This window comes from Neofelis nebulosa, chromosome 14, assembly GCF_028018385.1.
Source record: "Neofelis nebulosa isolate mNeoNeb1 chromosome 14, mNeoNeb1.pri, whole genome shotgun sequence".
In the NCBI taxonomy this organism is placed as follows: Eukaryota; Metazoa; Chordata; class Mammalia; order Carnivora; family Felidae; genus Neofelis; species Neofelis nebulosa.
This window is the reverse complement of record NC_080795.1, coordinates 79,531,688-79,545,387: the sequence shown is the minus strand read 5'-3', so window position 1 is coordinate 79,545,387 and position 13,700 is coordinate 79,531,688. Positions and strand designations below refer to the sequence as shown.

The 13,700-nt window shown below is 52.3% G+C and overlaps 1 long non-coding RNA gene across 1 annotated transcript; it reads left to right on the top strand.

Annotated features, from left to right (window-relative positions):
• The first annotated feature begins 1,869 nt into the window (after positions 1 to 1,869).
• LOC131495149 (uncharacterized) lies at positions 1,870 to 10,931 on the top strand. The gene is made up of 3 exons (XR_009253796.1): positions 1,870 to 2,058; positions 2,739 to 2,885; positions 10,587 to 10,931. It is a non-coding gene; the product is annotated as an uncharacterized LOC131495149 (long non-coding RNA).
• The last annotated feature ends 2,769 nt before the right edge of the window (positions 10,932 to 13,700 follow it).

Sequence of the window (13,700 nt, the reverse complement as noted above, 5' to 3'; positions counted from 1 at the left end):
GAGCAGCTGATCAGAGCCCTCCTTTCCCTCCCCCACAGGAGCTGGTGGAGAAGGGTCCATGTGCCACCAGCCGTGGCATGGGGTCCCTTGAAGCAGGCAGGTGGAGAGGAAGAGGCCAGAATTCAGACTCATCCTACAAAGCCTAGAGTATTTAAGTCCTGAATCAAGGCATCCTTGATCAAGGCCAGATCCACCCCCGCCCTTTTGACTGGCTGATGAGGTCATCAGTTTTTAAGAAGCCAGTGTGAGGTGGGATTTGGTGACCTACCATCCCAAGTCAGAGGCTGAGCTGGGAGTTTCCTCTCCAGATCTCTCTCCACCTTTTTTCACACTGCTGTGTCCATGGAAACAAACCTGTGGCTTCCATTTAGATTTGGCCAATAAGCAGCATCCAGAGTGAAGTCTGGAGTTTGGGGTTGGGAGGGGGAAGGAAGGTGGGAACATTTATTCCTGGTTTGCCCTGGGGAGACTCTGGGTTCTGGATGGTTTCTAAAGCAAGGGTCCCAGCTTCTGCCAGGTGGCCTTCTTTTCATAGTCCCTGGTTTTCAAGGTTCTGAACTAACCCCTTCCCCTGCCCCCAAGAGGGCCACAGTGCCCTGCCATTCACCCCAGGTACTGTACCACCCTTTGTGGTTTCCTTGTACTCTGCTGGGTTTTTGAAAATGGCTCTTGCAATCAACTATTCTCAACCCATCCACTGTGAGTATGCGGTCTCTCTCCTGGTGGATCCCGCCTGCTGCACACACGTGATTGCTACATTCACACAACTAAACCAACGTTGACAAAATATCACGAGATCATTCTGAGAGCTGGACATACATCTCTGCCCAAACAATGGTCTTGGGAAAGCTAACGAGTCATCTAGCAAAGGAGAGCAATTGCTTAGGAAACAAGCCGGCATTCGTTCTGTTGCCATGCATGGTCTTGGGTACTTCTGATGCCGGTTTCCCACTGGAACAGTTCACCCCAAGAACTGGCACCCTTCACAAGTGAGGATGGCCCTGCTTTTAGAGCAGAACTCTTGTGTTCACTACATTTCTTAATGGTCTGTTCTGGACCAAATGTTTAGGTCTTCCCCAGATTTGTATGTTCAAACCTAGTCCCAGTGCTATGGCATTGGGAGGCAGGGCATTTGGGAGGTGAGGAGGACAGAAGGGTGGAGCCCTCATGAATGAAATTGGTGACCTTATAAAGCAGACCCCACAGAGCTCCCTCCCCCTCTTCTGCCATGCGAGGACATAGCGAGAAGATGGTTGTTCGTGAACCAGGAATTGGGCTCTTGATCTTGAGTTTCCAGCCTCCAGAACCAGGAGGAATAAACTTCTGTAGTTGAGAAGCCCCCCAGTCTGTGGTATTCTGGAATAACCACCCGAAGGGACATACGGCCATCCAATAGCAACTCAACTTCTGATGAAAGCAAATCTGGAGATGAGATTCTCTTTTTTTTTCAATTTAAGTGTTATTGAGGCATGGCAGGTGTTACAGTAAAGTATACCCATCTTAAGTGTGTGGCTTGATGAACCTCCACAGACTGACCCATCCACATCACCGAAGTCCCAAGTCCAGAAGCAGATGACAGGCACCCCAGAAGCTGCCCTCACCCTCTCCAGGCACGGACACCCCAGCAAGGCCACTACCCTCCTGACCTCTGATTATATTAAGATCTTAAATGGACCCATGTGTGTGTACTTGCTAGTATCTGCTTCTTTTGTGTATGTGTGAACTTCACCCACATTGCCTGTTATGGCATTTATTCTCACTGCTGAGTTCCACTCTAGAAGTGTGCCAGTCCATGGTAGATGGACATTCTTTCTAGCTGTTGGCGATTATTTGTTATACAGATATGAACATTCTGGAACGTTACAAAAGCAGGGGGAGGCTGAGCCACTGGAAAAATCTACTGAGGAACAATATACATATCGCTATAAAATTTTCCAGAGCCCCATGGCCCACCCGCACCTGTGCGGGGTCCAGTTCCTGCTGTGAACCTCTGGCTTCCACATCATCCCAACCCCGATGCCTGAGGGATGCAGCTGTGGGGACTGCAAGTAGTTCCAGGTGAACAGAACCAGGGATGGGAATTGGGTAGTTTCTTATTTTATTGACTTATTTGGAGAGAGAGAGAGAGAGAGAGAGAGAGAGACAGAGACAGAGACAGAAAGAGAGAAAGAAAGGGGGGGGAGAGGGAGGGAGAAAATCCCAAGCAACAGATCCAATGCACAGGCAGAGCAGAGCCCAATGTAGGGCTCAAGCTGATGAACCATGATCAGGTACTGATCATTTGATCAGCCTAGATGTAGGGTCATCAATAATCCTGTTGCTCAGCGCGTGGCCAATGACCCAAGTCAAATTCACAGCTCTCGGGTCTCTCACGTCAAGTTAGGGCTACACCCATGCTCCCACTTGACCTGATCTCTCGCCTTGTCTTCCTACTCTTAATTCACAGTATTTCGATTCCACTTCCCAGAGAGAATCTGATGGGCCAAACTTGGTTTGGGTCATACATCTGTGGTTGGCATGATGATGCCCATTTATGGGTAGCCAGGGTGGCTTAGGGCAGACAACATTTCTGCTCAAGCAAAAACACATTACAGGTTCTCAGAGGTTTTGATGCTCACCCGGCCTCGTTTGTAAACTGTTTACATTGCCAGCCCCCCACCCCATTATGAGGGTCTCCCTTATCCCCATTAATAATTGTGTTCACGGTGTCTTCTTTTCTTCTTGGCACATCCTTCCAGTCCCCTCCCTCCCTCCACCAAGACTTGTTCCTAATGTGGTCGGCCATCTGTCCAGGGTCCTGTGGCCATGTGCCCTGCAAAGGCAGCATCTATTACCTACTAAGAGAGAGGTAAAGAAGTGGAGATCAGGGGCAGATAGCGGAGCAGGTGAGGTTAAGACCGTGGGGAGGACTTGGGGGTTCCCCACAGTCCCATCAATGTTTAGCTGTAAAATGGGACTGAGGTGTCCCTGGACAGTGTGGTGTGTCTGTTAAACTGAGATATGACCCAGTGGCCACAGGATCTGATGAGCAGAAGGCACCTTCACAAAGACAAAAATCACTCTTTCCTTTGCATGGATATAGCCTCTGGCCCCAGAAGCACAGCTCAGTGAGGGTCAGCCCTATTTCCATTCACATGCCACCTTGGTCCAGCTTGCCTGTGCAGTGCACAACAGGTACACCTGTGTGCAGCAGCCTTCATGGTTTTTTTTTTTTTTTTTATACCAGAGAAGTTAAAATACATCATGCCAAGGTCATGCAGGGAAGAGCTAAATCAGACACCCTGGTGCTGACCAAATGCTGAATCCCAAATAGGCCAAAGTATTAATTAAAGGTAGACTGTGCTCTGTGGGCATGTTTAGCACAAACCTAGTCCCTCATACACAAAACCACACATTTATTATTTAGTAAGGTGAGCTCTGTTTTGAGCCATCTTTTCTCATTTAGTTCATTCAAGAAATAATTGTAAGCCTAGGATATGCCAGGCAGGCACAAAGATACCTTTGAAGAGCTTGTATATAGTACGGGATGAGAGATAATAAATGTGGTGAATAGAGAAGTGATGCTGTCCCACATTCGAGGGTGTGGTCACAGAACAGAGGAGGAGGAGGAGGCGGCGGCGGCGGCCAGAGTGGGGACTTGGAGGCCAGCAGGAGGTGGTAGCCTGTGCAAGTGGCACTCAGGGCTGTAAAGGTGAACCTGAGCAAAGGCTTGAGGAAGGAGAGGAGCCAGCCACGCCAGCCAATGCCGCCTCTCCCCCCTCCTCCACAGACCTGGAGCTGCAACAGGACACACAAGGTTAAGGAGAAGTGATCGGACCTCCCCCTTGTGGGGTCATGGCTGAGAATTCTAGAACAGCTTCGAGTTGGAGTCCATGAGGCAGTGAGGAGTGATGGGCATAGCCAATGTGCAGCCCACAGTCCCCTCCACCCCCCCTGCAGCCAGGGAGGACCTGCCCTCACTCACCTGGTGTGGAGGGCCGTCCTGAGGAGGGGTCGGGAGGGAATGACCAGGAACACGTTACCCTGGGAGGCATGTGGGCCCAGCCCCCTCAAGTCCAGCTATCTGTCTGTTGACCGCCCAGCTTAGAGAAGGCTGGCCCCTCCAGATCCAGGCTGAGGTGACACAGCTGGGACACTGGTCTCTGACCACTTGCCTCAGGAGCACCATGTACCCAGCAGGTCCCTTTGGGGGGGTTCTAGGGCCAGTTTTTCGCTAGGGTATTGGTGGGGCCCATTTGCTCCTGGCTTCAGCTGGGATCAGAACTCAGCCAGGGTTCCTTTTATGGCCCTCACCACGGGCTGTCTGGAAGTAGAGCCTGAGGAGGGGGAGGAGAGGGGGGAGAGGGGGGAGAGGGGGGAGAGGGGGGAGAGGGGGGAGAGGGGGGGGAGGGAGGAGGGAGGGGGGAGGGGGAGAGGGGGGGGATCCTAGCTCGGAGCAGACGTTGCTGGCTCACACAGCCGCTCTGCATACCATGAGGTCCCCATAGAGCCATCAGAGAAGCCAGCCGCTGACCGGCCTCCCGCGTCTTCCCGTTGCCATGGTAATGCCCCAGAGCAGCACCAGGAATAGATGGCTTTTGAAGGGTGAGTGGGTGGAGTCTCGTAAAAGGTAGGAGGAGGCTGGGGGAGGGGATTTTCCCTGAGGGATTCTGAGTGGGCACAGGATTCTCCTTTCCAGCTGTCTTGCCAGCGGTGGCCCTTCTGTTCATTCTGGAGACAAACATCTGCCACCTGCATGCTGTAGTTCGCAGTGCTGGGCATGATGGGGGAGCAGGGCACCAAATCCCCAGGCACATGGGGGGCATAACCAGTGCCCATTCATCCCTGGGCCCCTGACCTTTCCCAGTTAGAGGGGGGAGTGCAGGGCTCAGGGTCCGCACCTCTCACCACGTAAACCCAGGCAAGTCCCTCAACCTTTCCAAGGCTCAGATGCCCAACCAGAGGAGAACCAGGGGGACTTAGGCAGTAAGAGATTCCAGGGAGTTGGTTTACATGGTTGTGGAGTCCCAGCTGTGGCTCAGTGAGTCTGGAATCCACAGGGCAAACCACCAGGAAGGGCAGACTGGAACTCTCGAATACAGGCCGAAGCCATGTCCACAGGTGGGGTCTCTCCTTCCTCAGGGAAGTCACCTGATTCTGGCCTTTAAGCACATCTACAAAACGCTGTAGGGGTGTCTGGTGACTCGGTTAAGCGCCTGGCTTCGGCTCAGGTCATGATCTCACAGTTCAGGAGTTCGAGCCCCACGTCGGGCTCTGCGCTGACAGCTCAGAACCTGGAGCCTGCTTTGGATTCTGTGTCTCCCTCTCTCTCTGCCCCTCCCCCACTCACTCGCTCTCAATCTCTCTCAATAAACAAACAACAAACATTAAAAAAATAAAAACAAAACAAACCCTTCCCAGCAGTGCCCGGATTAGAGTTTGGCCAAGGAACTAGGGACCAGGTTGACACAAAGGCCATGGTCACCGGTGGCTTCTCGATAGAACGGGGCTGGCAGGCTCTTTGGGAGCTTGCTGCAGGATTTACCCAAGGGGTTTCGTTTCGGCCTAATTCCAACAAGAACCGACAGCAATGGTAGCCACAGAGGACTTTGGGGAATCCTCACCAGGTGCCAGGCACCTTCTCAGCACCTCTAATCCTCACAAAGACCCTGTCTGGCACCTGAGGATCAAAAGGTACCTGCCAAAGAAGAGAGTAGGTTGCCTAACTTAGTCTAAGCCCTTCCAGGAGCCAGCAGGGGCCAGAAGGCAAAGAAAACGGTATTTTCTGCCAGGAGCGATGCCGGATGCTGTGCATAGAGGCGAGGTGGGCCAGGACGGAGTTCAAGCTGAGGAGAGTGGACAAGCACTTTTGTGCATTCGCTCGCACCCCCATCCTGCACACAGGTTGCAGGCCCCCGTCCCCTCACCCCCACCCTCCGTGCCCTCCATACTGAGGGGTCTTTAGCCTCGTGTGATGGTGGAGGACACCGAGCCTGGACTGTGGGTAAGGCCAGGGTCTGTGTGGCTGGAAGGCTCATGACCTCCCGGATACTTCACATTTTTGGAAGAGGTACCTGCTTGGGTTTGGAGCTCTTGCACTCAAGGGCTCTGAGGCTCGGTTCTGGGATAACCCTCCTGTGGATGCGTGTGCCGACCACTCTCCAGATCTGCTCCCTGCCCACCCTGCCCTGCTCTGCACCGGGAGGCCGACCCTGCGGACTGCATCCCCCAGGCGCCTCTGGCTTCTGTGTGGGGTGGTCAGTGGCAGACGCTGGGGGGAGACAGAGGGTGGGAAGGGAGAACAGCATACATGCTACCCCTTGACCACTCCGTGCCTGGCCGTGGAATGGTAGTGGTCTATCTGTGTCTGGTCTCTGGCAGCTCCCCTTTCCGCCTGTCCTAGAGCCTCCTGGCCCCAGAGCGGAGAAGACTCCCCACACTTAGGCTCAGGGTGCCTCGCCCTCCCTTCCTGGTCTCCCACATCTATTTACGGTCTTTTAAAGTTTAAGGAAAAAATTTTTTTACATTTATTTGTTTCTTAAAGAGAGAGAGAGAGAGAGAGAGAGAGAGAGAGAGAGAGAGCGAGCGCGCGCACATGAGCAGGGGAGGGGCAGAGAGAGAGAGGGAGACACAGAATTAGAAGCAGGCTCTAGGCTCCGAGCTGTGAGCACAGAGCCCGACACAGGGCTTGAACTCACAAACTGAGATCATCACCTGAGCCGAGGTTGGACACTTAACGGACTGAGCCACCCAGGTGCCCCATACTTATGGTCTTTTTATTGGACTCCAAGGCAACCATTTGGCTGGAGCCCCCACGGATATGTGGGTCTGGTGGGTGGGAGCCCACCTAGAGAGACGGAAGGTGTGTGACAGGAACTGAGGCAGCGGGGGAGCAGAGCCGCTCCAGCTTCTGCAGGGAAATAACCCGCTTTGTGAGCCATTCAGAGGACAGACTGGTCTGCTCCCCACTTGGTGTTGCCAGCGACCACGGAGTGCCCAAGTCATCCTGGTTTGCCTGAGACTTTCCTGGTCTTTACACTCCATGTCCCTTGTGCTGGGACTCCCCAGTCCCAGGCAGATGGGCACAGGTGGTAGCCCAGAGCGGAGTCACCTAGGGTTGCCACACAGGGCGCTCAGCGGCTTTGCCACTCTGGGAGATGGCCAAACGTGTCCCCAGGCCCGGGCTTTGTGGGGGAGGGGAGAGCAACTTTGCCCCTGTCTCTTGGAGCCTCTTGACCCCGCAGGTAGCTCGGCAGGCTCCCTCCCCTTGACCCTGCCTCGCTTCGGGGAGCTCAGCGCCTGGAAATACCGCTTCCCCCAATAATTCCCTCCGAAGGCCTGGCTGGGTCTAATTGCTTGGCAGATTGCGTCCCCGGGGCCCAGCACAATTACCGAGTATTTAATAATAATTAAAACAGGAGATCAACGCTCCTCCTCCGTACCTCTCTCGCGGTGGGGTCTAGATTTCCCCAGGCACTCTTAATTGTTCTAATGTCACTGTCAGCCCACAAGCCACCTCCTCTTAAAGTCCTGGCAGGAAAGAGTAGAAGTCTATATTTAATCAGCAATGCCAGGCAGGGGACTGGGGCCGCAGAGTCCCGCCTTTGTACACATCGTTCCCCTTCCCCGATTGTCCCTCGCCTCACTGACAACAAATCTGGTGCCTGCTCTCACGGGCTCAACAAACGACCTGTCGAGTATCCCTCTGTACCAGGCATCTTCCAGGAGCTGGGCAGACGGCACTCAATCAAACCAGCAGCACAGAGTAGTGGGGCCAGGGGCCACCTCGTGCCTGTCACCCTCCTTTGTCCCTAGGTGAACCAGAGCAACCAGAACAAGGTCATGTGGATAAACCTCTCCCAGGGGCTTGGGCCCTGAGGCCTGTAGGGGACTTTGAGGTGATGGTCCAACTCTGGGCCTACCCAGCCCTGGCTCTCCCGAGGTTTGAGATGTCAGGGATTACGGTCTGCTCTGAGTTAAATCAAAGCCTCTCCAATCAGACCGAGTGACACGCTAGAGCATGCCTTCTCTGGCCAGTGACAGCGCCCCACCACCAGGATTCTGTTGTCCTCAGCCGATGAGAAGCCATGAATAGGTTCTGGGCAGAGGAAGTCCATGGCTCGAATTCCTGCCATGAACCCTGCCCGGCTGGCCCGGCGTCCAACGTGCTCCTCCTGGCCGTCCCCTAGCCACACTCTTCTCTTGGCACCTTCAGGGCATCCGGTGTTCTCCTGATCTGGGGCCCGGGCCCTGCTCCTTTGGTCCATGTGGAGCGCACCCTCCTGGGGCCTGGTCAACCCTTACCCGTTCTTCAGGTCTCAGATGGTTTCCCTGACCCCACCTCCCCACTCCCTCAATGTAAATTCTGTTTTCCCGCTTATATTCTCCTTCCGCACTGAACTCTTCACAGTTGTGGTGAACATTTGTAAGAAGATATTAACCAAGTAAGACAACACGCTCCACCCCCAGGAGAGCAGCATCTAGGACTTACTGCCGTGGACCGTCTCGTTGCTTAGCGTCAGAGTCCCCATCACTGTTCGTGAGACCGAGCCCTAGGTCAGGCTCCATGCTGAGCGTGGAACCTGCTTAAGATGCTGTCTCCCTCTGCCCCTCTCCCCAGCTCACGTTCTCTTGAAGAAAAAGAAAGCACTTTCAGACAAAACGAGCCCAGGATCTAGCAATGGTCGTAGTAGGTCTCTTGGTAATCACAGTGCTCAAGATTTGGCCTGATTCATCCTTGTGCAATCCAGACTAACTGCTTGGTACACAGCAGTCATTCCGGGTCTTCAACACGTGTGTGTGTGTGTGTGTGTGTGTGTGTGTGTGTGTGTGTGTGTGTGTGAGAGAGAGAGAGAGAGAGAGAGAGAGAGAGAGAGCGAGCGAGAGAGAGCGAGCACGCGCGAGATCTCCAGTGTCCTCAATCCCACTTTCACTACGTGCTCCATTATTTTGCTGGAGCATATCCTATGGGAGCTTTCTGCAAAATTGTCCCATGGGAGGTACGTTTTTGGAGACCTTTCTACAAAAAGGTCTTGATTTTACCGTTATTGTGGCTACTGTTCTGAATGGGAATAGTTTTGGTTTGGAAACGTTTTCCCTCATATTCTTCAAGGTATTGCTGCAGAATTCTCTTTTAATGTGGTGTTAAGAAGTCTAAAGACATTCTGACATTTGGTCCTGTGTACCTGTGTATGGGGTTTGTTTTCCTCTTGAGACGTACAATCTTTATCTGTCGTTCTGGATCCTCATGATTAGGTGTAGGGAGGAGTGCGTGCAAGGGGACTTGGTAAACCCTTTAAGTCGGGAAAGCAGGTCCTTAATTTCTAGGAAGACATTTTTAAACACTTTTCTTCTCTGGCTTTGCTTTCTGGAACCCCTATTCACAGCTTCTATTGCCTGAGAGGGTCTTTTATCTATTTCCGTCTTTGTTCTTTGCTTATTTCCTGGACATTTCCTCAAACACCAGGGCCCTGGGTGGCTCAGTTGGTGAAGCTTCTGACTTCAGCTGAGGTCATGATCTCATGCTTCGTGGGTTTGAGCCCTGCATCTGGCTCTGTGTTGACAGCTCAGAGACTGGAGCCTGCTTCAGATTCCATGTGTCCCTCTCTCTCTCTCTCTCTGCCCACCGCCCTTCCACTTGTACTCTCAAAAATAAACAGACATTTAAAAAAAATTAAGAAAACTCATCTTACATTGTCCTCCCATGGAGTTTTTCGGGTCTGCATTACTTTTTCCAATTTCAAGAGCTCCTTTATTTTCTCACCTTTTTCCCCTAAAAAAATAGCATCCTGTTCCACATCATGAATACAGTATCTGAGGACATTAATAATTTTTCCTAAGTTTTTCCTGCTTTGTCCCAGTGATTTCATCTTGTTCCCCCCACTTGTTTTGGCCTCTGCTTTTTGTTGGAGGTTTCCCTCGGATTTTTGGTAACCTCTGGTTGTCTGCTCATGTGTAAGAGTTGGGGATAAGGAGCTGATGGGGTGTCTGAGCACAGGATAGTTTTCTGACTCAGCTTCAGTGTGGGCTGCCCTCACAGGGCCCTTTTTTGAGGGATCCCTGAAGCTGGTCAGAGCTCACAGAGTTTACTCTTTCCAACTCACATCTGAGGACGAAGGTTGGGCTGCCAGCGTTTGGGAGCAGAGAAGGGAAAAGAGCCAAAGCAGTTCACGTTCGTATGCACCACGGCCACTTAGCACCTGGGTTTCCTTTTTCCTCTCTCAAAAATATTAAAAAACAAAGAGGCAGGCAGGCAGACAGAGTATGAGCAGGGGAGGGGCAGGGAGACAGAGGGAGACACAGAATCAGAAGCAGGCTCCAAGCTCTGAGCTGTCAGCACAGGGTTCGACGTGGGGCTCGAACCCACGAACCATGAGATCATAACCTGAGTGAAAGTTGGATGCTTAACCGACTGAGCCCCCTCTGGTTTTCTAACAGCATCTCTGTCCCTAAGTGTTCAGGGGTCTTCTGGGCTACAGATTCGGTGACTCACTGCAGTGAACAAAGCTCCAGTCTTCTGCCAGGGAGAGGGGAGGGGGCCCAGGGGTGCGAGAGAGGGTTTCCACGGAGGCTTCTGGATGACAATCATGGAATCCTCCTCCTTTCAGCCTGTTTCCACCCCACCTCTAGAAGTGCCCGGGGCCATCAACCCTGGAGTTTTCTGCAGATCCTGTGGCATACGTCCGGTTGGTTCCTGGCTTTGCCCACTTCCGGTTAGTATCCCATGCCTCGCAGAAGGAAGTCCTACCATCCCCAACACTTCCTGGTTACAGCGATGTGTGTCTGTTCCCTCCTCTTCCTGTTCGTCTGGATTCAGAGCCTAAAAAAATTCCTTTCCTGCGGTTTTAGTGGAGATTCACGGGACAAAGATCAGAGATCTGTGCAACACCCCCTATTCTTTAGGAGACAGAACATCTCAGGTGAAATATCCTCAGAACACGCTTTTACTGCCAGTCGTGTGACTTGTCCTAGTCCCTTCTCTGCTCTGGGCCTTGGAGGATCTTTTTACTCACTCTTTGTGCATGCGGGGAGAGGAACACTGGGGCGCTCTGTGAGCCTCTCGCAGATCCCTGTTGATAAACGCCATGGCTCCTTCTAGGAGCCAAGACCACAGAGGTGTGTGGGGGAAGGGAAGGGCTGTGTGAGGAACTTTAAAAACGTGGCAGAAAGAGAGAACAGCAGGGATGGCCTGTGCTGAGGGTCGAAGTCATTTTGGAGTGCGTGAGCCAGGGGTGGGAGGTCAGCAGGTGTCGAGTAAGCTTTCTGGATAAGGCCTCCCAGTGGGGCCAGGCTGAAAAGCCCAGAGCTCAGCAAGACCAACCCCTCTGTGCCCAGGTGGGCCCACCGGGCCCGCAGGGGTGGCATCTTGCTCAGATGCACTGGAGGGGCCGTTGGTGGAAGGACGGTATGGGTGCAGAGCCACAGGAAACCGACTGGGAGACAGAACTAGGATTGCCTGAGGCGTATTGTGACAACATCGGGGACCGTTAGAGCAAGGAAGCAGGGGTGGACAGAGAAAACCCTAAGAGCAAGAGAGGTCTGACCAAACTTCAGTCAACTCAGCCAGGAGCTCCAGAGCAAAGGCGGCTGGTTGGAGAAGGCTGCGTCAGACAGATGTGGCAAAGCCATAGTACCTCCCAGTGCTTAGTCAGTGGTGGTGGACGGCCTGGGAAGAACGCAGCCTCAGAACAAGCGAGATGGAGGAAATTACTATTTGCAGCTGCCGGTCAATGTTCTTGCTTAAAGGGAGAGCTAGGGATACAGCTCCAAGGCTCCTGGGGTCAGTGGGGGTGTGGGGGGGGGGGTGGGAGGAAGGCAGCCACAACCCTCATTCCCTGATTACCCACCTGAGGTGGGAAGGAGGGCAAGGCTTCCCAGAGCCACACATGTTCCCATCTTCAGGACCGGGGCAGCACAAAGCAAAGGCATAAGGACCTTTCAACGAGGACACTGCCTGATTGATGATCCTACTTTACACTGCCGGTCTTTCCCCTCAGACAGACCAATGCTCAAGTTCAAGAGCATTGAACCCCACGGGGGTCCTGGAAATAATAGCCAAGGAAAGGTATTTTTACAGGCCTGCTGAGGAAATGAAGCAGGACCTGGGACGGGCAGGGTCTCAAGCGATCAGTGGTCTTCGTACTAATCTCCGATGGCCAACGTACCGCGTTGCCAGGCCCTTAATCTGTGCTCGGCCACCTGTGCATCACATACACACCATCCCACCTTTCTCACACTACCACCTGCTCGCCCGCATGGCTTGGGGGAATCCCGGAATAACCGAGCATCAGGAAGGCAGAGTCCAGATGAATTTTCAGCCCACACGGGCACTGAGCATACCCTCGGGGCTCCCTTTGCACCAGGCCCTTCGCCTGAGTAAGCCCCAGTGCTGTCCGAGGATTCCACAACCAGAAGGCAGCCCCTGGAATGATCTGGAACCTTCTGCTCTGACAGCTTGTGCACAAATACACATTCTACACGGGGGTTGGGGGGGCCGGGGGGGGTCACCTACATCCCCTTCTTGAGTTTGGACACGGCAGCATGGTCCTATTCCCACTGATCACAGACAGCGCTCGGCTAGTCACGGACCCCAGTCGTCTCTTCAGTCGTGGTGGGAGGCCTTCAGAGATACTTGGATGCCCAGTAGTGGGGGGCGGGGAGGTTCTAATGCGTAGAGGTCAGGGATGCTAAACATCCTATAATACACAGGACAGGTTATTCTACCCCCTCCCCCCCAAATAGTCCTCTAAAAAGCTGATAATGCCAAACTGTGATACCCTACTCAGTAGGATACCTGATTGACAGATCTCATTACAGCTACTATTTATTGAGCCTCTACTATATAGGAGGCACTTTACATACAGCATCTCAACCTCAACAAGGCTCTCGGTCTGCAATTAACTCCCTGTACACTGGAGAAGAGCAGATCAGGCAGAGGGAAAGCAAGCTGATTGTGGTGCCCCCTTCGCTAAGAGCCTGGGGCACGGATTTGGAGGGAGGTAGTGTGGACGCCAAAGCCCACACTTTTGATGCGTTTTACGTGTCCTTCTAGAGAGAAGGCATTTAAAATTCTTAGATTGCTTTTGTAGTTTTTCTACAACGAACATATACTGCTTAAGGAGATAAGCAAACAATCCGAGAGAGGAGAATAAAGTCACCCATAATCCCAGCTCCAGAAAAAGTCTCCACGTGTGCTGTAGTGCATAACTGTCCAGATCTGTTTTCCATTCATAGAGCTATGAAGAGCTACGTATGGATAGAAAAATAGTTTGGTATGATGGAGACCTTCCTTAGCAAGACAGGAAACCCTATGGTAAGAAAAATTGGACTGAAGCGTGTAAGATTTTGAGTAACAAGATTATACAGTCAAAACACAAATAGCCTGAGAGAATGTTCATCCTTTTAATACCAATTTTACAAGCAAGAATCTTATGTAACCCATAGGAAAGATAAAAGTTAGCATCCTTAATATTCAAATAGCATACTTTCTTGTCCTGGCTCAGGAAGGTCTCCAGCACACCAGTTTGATTAGCATTTCTCTTAAGTGTTCTTCTAGTAGATTCATCATTCACATTTTTATTTTTAAAATCTTTATGTTCTTACATTTGTAACATGTATACCTTTAATCCACTTGGAGCTCACTTTCCTATGTGGTATGTTCTAGGAGGTCTAGAAGGTTCTCTCCCAGAGAGGGGGCCAGGTACACCAGTGGCCGTCACACC